A 10,659-nucleotide genomic window follows, 5' to 3' on the forward strand; every position below is an offset into this window, starting at 1 on the left:
ATCTTTGTAGGCTGGAGATCAGTTGTAATTCTTGGAGATCATCACACCCTACTTGGAGATTGGCAGCCCTATTCCTCACACGTACTTCAGGGATCCAGCACCACCAACCATACCATTAAGGGCTAATTTACCCATACATTCTCTGTGATTTGTTTAGAAGCTTTGAGTTACTTTTCTACATTGCCGACATTGATGAATCACCTGTGAAACTGTAATGGTATAAGGAAATGATAGAAATCGGCAGAGTGAGTAGAAATGATTGTAAAACTTTGATTGTAATAACCTTAACTGTGCAACCCCTTGTTGTGAGAATTCTGTATATATATGAGCATGTTTTTCTGTACCCAGTGAATTGCGTGCCCCTGAGGAAGCACAGTGTGAAGATACAGCATGTAAAACGGAAACAGCCGATTGTCCGCAGGGTGAGGACATCTGGAATCAGATGTCGGCTGGAGGACTGTATATCACCTGCCGTTTACCTTGCACTCTTTGCACTTTATTGACTATATGTTTGTGAAAGAGTGGTCGGTTATTGATCTTTTTCAATGAGATTGCCAGATGTGATATGAATTTGTGGACTGTATATTTATGAATTATGTAATTTAGATGTAATTTATGCACTTCACGCACTTTGAATTTAAATACTTATAAGTAATTTGTAGTTGATTGTTTAACTTCATAGAGGGGACTCTATTTAACTTCAGTTGACTCAAAAGGAGCCACGTCCTCCCGTTTGCAGGATCTGAGCAAGTCTGTTAATGATAGGACGTTTCGGAGGTCTTTCCTTCATAGGGTCGCCACAGGTCAGAGGCGACTTGACAGCACATAACACACTCTAATGGTTTACTACTACTGCTGTCCAAGAAAGGAGAGCTCTCTCCCTCTGCCAAACGGCACTGTCCGTGGCCATTGATGGAACCCGAGAAAGGAAGGGCTGGATGACAGTTCCTTCTGGGGAGGGCAAACAACACTCTCTGGGGGCAATCCCCATGTGGAAAGCACTTTCTCAAGGCAGTTTTGCTGTGCTTGCCCAAAATAAAGATTAATAACTCAGACACTTCCAGCTCCCCATTCAAGCATTTCCCTGGCCAGCAATGTTCCCATGAGAGGGAATCAGCACACAGACTTCTGGCCTTCCTCTGGCTGCCATTCAACACGTCTTGGTTCCCAGGCTTCAAGTATTCCAGATGACATTCTAAAGAGGGGAACTCTCTCACGTGCCTTCCAAAATTTGGGTTTTGTTTTGGTGGCTGGGATCACAGGCCAGTCCTCTTTCACAGGGCTTTGTTCTTCAGCACGTTGTTGCTAGTGTTGCTTCATTTATCTCTCTCAGATCCCTTATTTGGAGAAGCAGCTCCTTGAGCAAGTTATGAATGCTGGCACTCAGTTTTACCGACATGGCTCAGTCCTGGTTCCCTTTATGCACAGCACTGGGCGACTTCAGGCTCCAAATACAGGAGGCCATACATTCCCTATATGTAGTGAACATTACTTCTGCAAGCATCTTCTCCAATTCCAGGACATATACAAGCCAGCAAGCCATCTGACTGGCCCTCTATGCCTTTCAGTTACTGGGGGGGGGGGGGGGGAGGCAATCCCTACCAAAAGATTTCAAACGTTCTTTCTTGCCATTCAATTTGTTCTCTGAACCAAGTACGTTTGCCTTTAACAGCTGCTTTAATAGGCAAAAAGGCAACATTTAAACCCTTTCCTGACACTAGATCCAGAGGAGTTAGCCATGTTAGTCTGTAGTAGCAAAATCGAAGAGTCCAGTAGCACCTTTAAGACTAACCAACTTTACTGTAGCATGAGCTTTCGAGAATCACAGTTCTCTTCGTCAGATGCGTCACGCATCTGAAGAAGAGAACTGTGATTCTCAAAAGCTTATGCTACAGTAAAGTTGGTTAGTCTTAAAGGTGCTACTGGGCTCTTTTCGATTTTCCTGACACTGCATCTCCATGCCATGGGAAGCGGCAGGTCTTGGCATTTTAGCTACAGAAAGCACACACTCTCCAAAAGGAAAAAAAAATATGACACATATGGGTTACACTGGTAAAGGTGACAAGCACAAAGAGCCTTGTTTGTTTATACTCAGTGTTTTCCCAAGACCCAAAGCAGTTTACAACTTCCTCTCCTCCACTTTTTTTTCCCCACAACAAGCGACCCTGTGAGGGAGGTTAAGATGAGGGTATGTAAATGGCCCCCAAGTTCACCCAAAGAGCTTCCATGGAAGAGTGGAGATTCAAACCTGGATGAGTGATTCCGCACACATTGGATAATGCACTTCCAATCCTCTTTATAGATCATTTGGAACGGATTTTTTTGTGTGCGGAACAAAAACTCCACCTCAAACGATTGATAAAGTGCATTGAAAGTGCATTATCCAACATGTGCGGAATCAGCTGATGTTTCAGATCTTAATCTATAACTCTAACTTCTATACCACATAGGCTCTTCGGAAGAGGGAATTAGACTAAGTGATCTGTACTTTTTTCCAGCTTCCCAAACTTAATTCTGTACGATTTAATTAAAGAACTCCCCCCCCCGCAAAAAACTTACACAAGTCAGCAGGGGGGGGGGCGTGATTTTTGCTCTGGTTTCTGAATTCAAATAGTTTTTTATGGCATGGGATGTAACACTCCCCACCTAGAAGTGATTCTGCCACCTTGCCCAAGCTAAACTCTTCCGTTTGACGGTGTGTAAATGGACAGAGCTTTAAGGACACCCAAGTACTGCCTCTGGGATGGAAGTGCCAAACAAGCTTGAACAGCCGCTCACTGTCATAGGCTTACTGGTGCTTTCATTTACTCCTCATGTGACTGGAGGTCAGCCCAGGTGTCTTGTTTCAGAACACACACACACACACCAACTAAAATTCTTTCGTGCAAGGTCAACTGCCTGGCGTTGTTATAGTACCCATCATAATCCTCACAGTTTAGCCATTTAAGCATTAAACCACAAAACTCACAAATGCATTTGTGAGCATCTCAGCTTTCAATAAAAAGTACATACAAAACATTTTTTGGTTGTAAAGGAAACCAAAAAAAAAGTCCCCAGAGGTCAGACATTTGCTATTTTTTTAATTTACAGTTTTAGAGTGCATTGCATTAATTTGTATGGGAAACGGTTGTGTTCCAGAATTTTGGAGATTATGAAATGATTACTGCTGCTCTACGGATCCAGCATACATCTATTTTGTGTGTATCAGAATATAGTACAGGGAATGACAGCTGCTCTTTGCTCTGAAAGGCAGTGATTTGTGGTGTGGCTTAATTCTGGTTTGTTTGTTTTTTGGCCAATCCTTTCAAGTAGCTATAAAAAGCTACACATCCAGGAGACTTACAGATGTGTTATCTTGCTTACCTCTAAAGGAGGCCCGTTCCATCATCTTTCTCAGAGGAGAAAACCACAAACTTTCAAGTCACCTAAGGCTTTCCACACTGGCTGCATGTGGTAGCCTTCAACCTACTGTTCATGCGCACTCACTACCATGCACAGGATTTGGATTTTGGCATTCTTTGGGAAGTGACATTTCTCTAATTCTTCTCAACGTTCTCTAGAAACTGTATGCTCAATATGTGAGTGGGTGATGTCTGGTTGCTACAAGCTGGGAACCATCACATACAAGCCTTCCTGGTGCTTTTCCTGTCACCATACATGCCCAGTAGTCATGATATGGACCCTCAGTCACAGAACAGCAACTATGTCTACCTGCTGCCCATTTTGTATTTCCTTAGTATTATGGTGGTCTCCCCTAATGCCGCAAAATGAGAAGTTCTTGCAAGTTGAGGGCTGATACAACATTACGCATGAACTTTCCTTACTCCTTTCCACCACTCCCTGGTGCAGTGTAACTCAAGAACAATCATTTCCCCTGCACTCCCTTTAGCAGAGAGGCTGTGGATCAACAGCAGAGGATCTGCTTTGACCCCAGAAGGTACCAATATACAGTATCTCCAGTTAAAAGAATCAAAAAGTGATGAGAACGATCTCTACTCATGATGATCCTGGAGTGCCACTCCTGGTCAGTGTAAACAGCACTGTTCTTGATAGACGAATGGTCTGTCTCAGTAAAAGGCAGTCTTCTGTGGGTTCTCTCTCCCATTTTCTTCCACCCCCCCCCAAAAGGTGTAGGCTTTCCTGGATGCCCTCTTTGGTACAGCCCTGCTCTACTCTCACATGCTGTCGAACAATACTCAATCTACATCAACCAACCAACACATCCCTGCTGCTGCAGAAACCCCAGTGGGACTTATTAAAGAGAAGAGGCACCAGGTTTACACATACTGACATCACTGCTGGCTCACTCGGCCATCCGTCAGGTTTTAGCCTTTCCTTCCTTACTTCAAGGCAACAGCCACTGTTTATATCAGACTCCGGCTGAGCGTTTGCAGCTTCTTTCTGTAATGCCCAAGATCTCTTTGGATTTAATCTAACCTAGGACATTTTTATCCCACCTTCCCTCCAAGGAACTGAGGACAAGGTACATGGCTTTTCAGTTTCCATTTTATCCTCACAACAAGCCTGTGAGGTAGGTTATGCGGAGATGGGACAATTGTCTTAAGGTCACCTAATTAGATCCACAGCAGAGTGGGGTTCAGACCAAGATCTCTCCAATCCTAGTCTAACCACTACATCATACTGATTAATACTAACCTAGTATTCATGTCTAGCTCAGTGGTAAAGCATATGCCTTGCATGCCAAAGATCAGGGCTGTATTATTCATAAGGCTGAAGCCTAAGGGCCCGGCAGGGACTAGGGGCCTGTTAATTGTTTTTGCTGAGGCACTATTACCTGCGCCCTAGGGCTCCAATGGTTAAAGGCACTTTGCACTCTGTGCTGAAGCAATACATGTGTGTGTGTATATATATTATATATAAATTTTATTCACTTCAAAATATTACAGTATTGAACAATTATACCACCAAAATATACTTTCCTGAGGAGTTCTACTCATGCAATTAAAATATTTTAAAAATTGCAAATAGAATTCTTCAGAAGGCCCTCAAAATGGATATAGGGCTATGAACTGCAGTCTAGTACCTACAGTACCAGGGTCAGGCTGTCAGCTGTAGTGGGGTGAAAGATCTGAAGTGCCAGAGGGGGCCCGAAATACCTGAAGGCCTAGGGGCCTGGCCATGGGTTAATATGGCCCTGCCAAAGAGCCTAGGTTCAGCCCCTATTATCTCCACTTCAAATGGTCTCTGGTAGTATACTGGCTAAGTGGCCATGTTGTAAATCAGCACTCTGCTGGTTTGAATCCCATTACCGCTATGAGCTGAGCAGGTGGCCTTGGGTTAAGACACTCCTCTCAGCCCCAGCTCCCCAGCTGTATTGTAGGGATAATAACACTTGAGTTTGTTCACCTCTCTGAGTGAGACAGTATAGAAGCTCAGTTTTTATGACTGAAAAAGAAGGACCAACAATATGGCTCAGTAAAAGGTAGTGTCACCGCTCTGCATTTTTCAATAGCTTCCAGTTAACACCATGTGACACCAAGTGACTGTGGAGACACAGCTTCAGGGGAGAAGAATAAGGTGCTATTGTGAAGTGTCAGTTCCGCCGACATCTGGCTTGTAAGTCAGCTCATGAGGCAAAGTCCGTTTTAAATATGCATTTCTCTGTTCAGCTTCTCCATTAGCCTCTCTCTTATACTAAGCACCAGGCATTTGGGTGGGTCATATTTCATTCCATTTAAAGATAATAAAATAACTACTTGACATGTGTGCCCTATACACACAGAAAAGCCATACAAACAAACTTCTGTCACTGCTGTGATATAGAGGTTAGTGAGCTGTACCAAGATCTGGAAGATCCAGGTTCAAATTTCCACTGTGCCACAGAAATTGCTGGGTGACTTCATGCCAACCGCACACACTTTCTCAGTTTAACCTACCTCTCAGGGTTGTTGTGAGGACAAAATAAAGGAGCACAAAAATGCGTAGGCCAACATGAGGAACAGCAGGTTTTAAAATGTACAACAATAAACAATAAACAAATCACAGGCAAACTTCTGAGGCCTGCAAACAAGTTGCAGAGCAGTCCAGCTAGATTTGAAAAAACCAAAGGTATTCCGTAGGAGTCACTTTTCTTCAACAAGTAGACAGCATTATCAAGGTTGCTAGAAGTAGTGACTGGAATCGTCTTAAGGAGCTTGCGGGGTCCCACAGAGAACAGTGCAGTAAAGGCATAAGAGGTGTGAGTATAAACGGTAAGGGAAAACAACAGCAAAGGTCAACTATTTCTCTTGGCACAAAAGAGTCTTGGATTGGCTAGGGATCTCTCCAGAGCTTCCTGTGGATTCACAACCTCTAAATACTTTGCACCTTGAGCCCACTTGCAAGCATGCTTACTCAAAAGCAGGGCTTTTTTTCAGCTGGAACCCAGTGGAACGGAGTTCCGGCACCTCTTGAAAATGGTCACATGGCTGGTGGCCCCGCCCCCTGATCTCCAGGCAGAGGGGAGTTTAGATTGATCTCCAGACAGAGGGGAGTTTAGCTCAGCGGCGCGGAGGGCAATCTCAACTCCCCTCTGTCTGGAGATCAGGGGGCGGGGCCACTGGCCATGTGACCATTTTCTCTGAGGGCAACCCACTGAATTCCACCACCACTTTTCCCAGAAAAAAAGCCCTGCTCAAAAGTAAACTCCACTTAATTCCGTGGCTTTTGACTTGTTAGACAGAACTGACTTATTCACCTTTTCCTGTTGTCGGTGACATAGTAACAATCACACAGCAACCAAAGGTCATACAGAACATAGAAAGAAGATGCAAGAGCAGGGATATCATCAAGAGGTGTAGAACAGGAGCTGTATTCCCCTCCTAAATGGAGAGCTATCCCCACACAGACGAGGAACGCATTTCCAGCTTGCAGCTATTGTGCCCCAGAATACTTCCCAAATTAAGCCACAACCAATTTTAAAATTCTAGAAGCTGCCTTTCACCAGTTTTCAGGGGAAAGATTTTGGGAACCTCAGTCAGATAGATGAAGATCAGGTAAGATTTTCATACAGATATTTTTTTTTAAGATCAGAAATTATCCAGATCGGCCAGAATTATCCAGATTCCAGACCACTCAGGGCTGGAGAAACAGAGGAAGCACCAATTCTATTGCGGGGGAAGAATTACATAGTGCAGAATATGGAGTTTGGTGAGGTCATCTGCATTCTTCAGGTTCCTTATTTCTCCATTTCTAGCTAGGAAAGTTATTGCGCCCGACTTAAAATTCCCACCGCAGTCGACTTTTTTCTGTTTGCGTACAAGAGAGCCAGCATTCCATCCGGTGACTTTTTAGCCCACTAGTTCTTGCCTAAACTCCACACAATCTGGCATCACCGCTTCGTTGAAGTTGGGAAACCCTTCCCAGAACCAAAAGCCCGACCCAGGTAGCCTGGTTCTCTGTGCACACTTGTTTTACTCCCACACTTCTTTCGGAAGACGTGATGGATTCCAAGAGCATTTTCTCAAGGTCAGCCTTCCTCCAAAGGTACTATACAAGAGGCTCTCTCATGTTACCCTCAGAATAACCGTAGAAGGCAGACTCGGCCAGCAGAAATCTTTGCGATGGGACCGAGATCTGAATCCAGATCTTTCTGGTCCAAAACTCAACATTGCACCACACTATTGAGCTAATCAGGGTTTTTTTTTTTCTGGGAAAAGAGGTGGCGGAACTCTCAAGAGGGAAATGAGGAAGAAACACACGGGTTTCTTTGAAATAATATTTTCAAGCACTTTTGCTGAGTGTTTTCAAGAGGTGCCGGAACACCGTTCCACAGCGTTCCCCCTGAAAAAAAGCCCCGGAGCGAACGACCTGCTTGCTGTTTGTTTGTCTACTTTAATCACAGTCATTAGATGCCACTGGAGAATAACACAACTCAGCATGCACCAATTGCATTTCTAGTTATCAAGAGCTTTGTCATTTCTTTAAAAAAGAGATCCAGAGGAGTCAGGCGTGTTAGTCTGCAGTAGCAAAAATCGAAAAGAGTCCAGTAGGACCTTTAAGACTAACCAACTTTACTGTAGCATAAGCTTTCGAGAATCACAGTTCTCTTCTTCAGAGGCATCTGACGAAGAGAACTGTGATTCTCGAAAGCTTATGCTACAGTCAAGTTGGTTAGTCTTAAAGGTGCTACTGGACTCTTTTCGATTAAAAAAGAGAGAATCACAACACCAACAGCCCAAAAGAAAGGACACCTCACATTTTGCCTCACAAGTTTCCAAATCCAATCTCTCCTCACAAGCAGCTTGACCTTTGGAAGAGTGACTGACTAACCTCCTGTTATTTAAACTGGATGGGTGAGGGGGGGGGCTTCCCTTCTCCATATTTCACTGCGGGGTCTCCTCACAAAAACCTCCTCACCTAGCCTCAAATATGCATTTTTTTTAAAAAAAATGCTTACATTTGAAATACACGCGAGCAAATTCAACACCACAGCTCCGTGTGAGCGTTGAAACGTAACAGTTTGAAGGGCGAACCTCGCAGTCGCTTCCCAGCCCCGAAGGCGAAGAAAGGAAAATTACAGCGGGAGTCACGGCGAGGCTTTCCGCATCGGCGTGAGGCTCTTTTCTCCCGCGTTTATCAGAAGAGGGGCGAAGAGGAGAGGGGACATTTTCATGCCCCAGCCTTTCGGGGTCGGCGGCGGCGGAAGGGCGCGAACTTGGGAAAACCCCTCCCAGAAGCGCGCCCGGCCACCGACTCTCCACGGGCGAGAGAAGCGCGCCAGCCCGCTTACCTGCCCGAGGTGGAAACTCCCGCTTCCAGGAGGACAAAGCCGAGCGGAGCGACGCAGGGCGCGCGGGACGCCGAGGGGCTACGGCGCGGCCAGCCCCTGGAGCCTTCCCCGCGGAGCCAGAGCCGAAAAGTTGAGGCGCGGGGAAGCGGCCAGCAGGCGCAGGGGGCGTGCCGCGCCGCGGCCGGGAAGCAAGACGGCTCTTCCTCGGCTCGAGCGCCGCCCGCTCGCCATCACGGTGACATCAGCCCCATTCAAGCTTCTTATCAGGCCCGCGCGCAGCCCGCTCGCAGGCGCATCAATCACCGCCGCCCCCGCCGCGCGCCCTCCGGGCTTGGCGTCTCCGCCAGTCACCGCGCTCGCCTGACGCACGCCGCGCACGCCCAGCCTTGCCCAGGTTCGCGCCCGCTCGCTCCCTTGCAACTCCGGCCCTGGTTTTCCGACTGGTGCGCCCACGCCGCTGCCCTCTTGTTTTGTCAGGCGCTCAGGTGCGACGGAGCCCAGCTGAGCCGCGGGACCTCGCAAGGCGGTGCGGGGTTTCTTTGGACTGCGTTGTTGCTGGAGCTTTCCTCGGCGCTTCGTTTCTGAGAAGACGGGAGGGGCAGCAGGACATGCTTGGGGGGACTTCAGAAGTTCCTGTGGCGTGAATGGTTGCCGATTCGAAACTGAGCGCCGGTATCCAACGGATTTCCGTCTTAACTAGAGTTGCCAGCCTCCAGGTAGTGGCTGGAGATCTCCCGGAATTACAACTGGTCTCCAGGCCACAGAGATCAGTTCACCTGGAGAAAATGGCTACTTTGGGGAGGTGGACTCTACGGTCCTTTCCCTCCCCAAACCCCACTTTCTCCAGGTTTCACCCCCCAGATCTCCAGGGATTTCTCAACTTGGAGCTGGCAACCCCAGTCTTAACCCCTAACAGAAATTAAGCCTTGGGGTTCCTTTTTTTTAAAATTACTTTTTATTTTATTAATAAAATTAAAAGCCCAATAAAAAGGGCGGAGAAAAGCAAAAATTAAAGAAAAGGGAAAAGAAAGAGACACGTGGAAATTAAAGGGGAAAGAACCAAAGTAAAATACTATTTCGGTTTAATACCTATCATATTCAACACCTATCATATTTACAAATTTCGTTGTAACACCTATCATATCTTTACACACATTATGCTTGTAGTTTTAATACCTCTTAAAATTTCCCTTTTCAATATTGCCCCCCTTCTATTTATTTTTCCCAAATTTATCTTAGAAATCAAATCAACAAATTATCAATTCATTTTTTTCACGTCTCACACAGTAAGGCAGTAAAGGGTTTCCAATTAACCATAAGGGTAGACAATATTTTATCTCTGATCAGAGCTGTAAGTTTAGCCATCTCCGCTAACTCCATCTGTAGGGTTGCCAGGTCCAGGTTGGAAAATCCCTGGAGATTTGAGGGGCGGAGCCTGAAGGTGGGGTTTGGGAAGGGGAGGGGCCTCAGCAGGGTATAAGGCCATGGAGTTCACCCTTCAAAGCAGCCATTTTCTCCAGGGGAACTGATCTCTATTGCCTGGAGAGCAGTTGTAATTCTGGGAGATCTCCAGCTATCACCTGGAGACTGGCAAGCCTATCCATCTATGGTGCTGACCAAGAATTTAAAAGGAGTTTGCCTGAGATCTCTCCTTCATCTCTACTGTCATCTAGGACCAGTTGTCAAAATACATTCACCAGGTAGACAGCGGTGTGGATCTGCCTCTCAGCTGACGCATGAGATTCAGTAATTTGGAAGGAAAAAATGCCATTCGTAGGATGGCAGGAGCACCAGTTGTCAGAAGAACAGTTGTCGTAAGTCTCCAAAGCTTATACCCTGAAAATCTTGTTGGTCTCTAAGGGGACCCTGGTCTCTCAAGCCCTGCTATTCAACTGTGTCAGTCGCAATTCTGTACACAGAAAGACCTT

At 46.0% G+C, this 10,659-nt stretch overlaps 1 protein-coding gene across 1 annotated transcript in view; it reads right to left on the bottom strand.

The window, feature by feature from the left end:
• GPRC5C (G protein-coupled receptor class C group 5 member C) overlaps positions 1–9,123 on the bottom strand; it is a 28,365-nt gene extending 19,242 nt beyond the window's left edge. The window contains exon 1 of the mRNA XM_054978797.1: positions 8,732–9,123. The gene's annotated coding sequence lies outside the window, so the exon portion shown is untranslated. The remainder of the gene's footprint in view (positions 1–8,731) is intronic.
• Positions 9,124–10,659: the final 1,536 nt, after the last annotated feature.

The sequence above is a fragment of the Eublepharis macularius genome, chromosome 4 (assembly GCF_028583425.1).
Source record: "Eublepharis macularius isolate TG4126 chromosome 4, MPM_Emac_v1.0, whole genome shotgun sequence".
NCBI classification, from domain to species: Eukaryota; Metazoa; Chordata; class Lepidosauria; order Squamata; family Eublepharidae; genus Eublepharis; species Eublepharis macularius.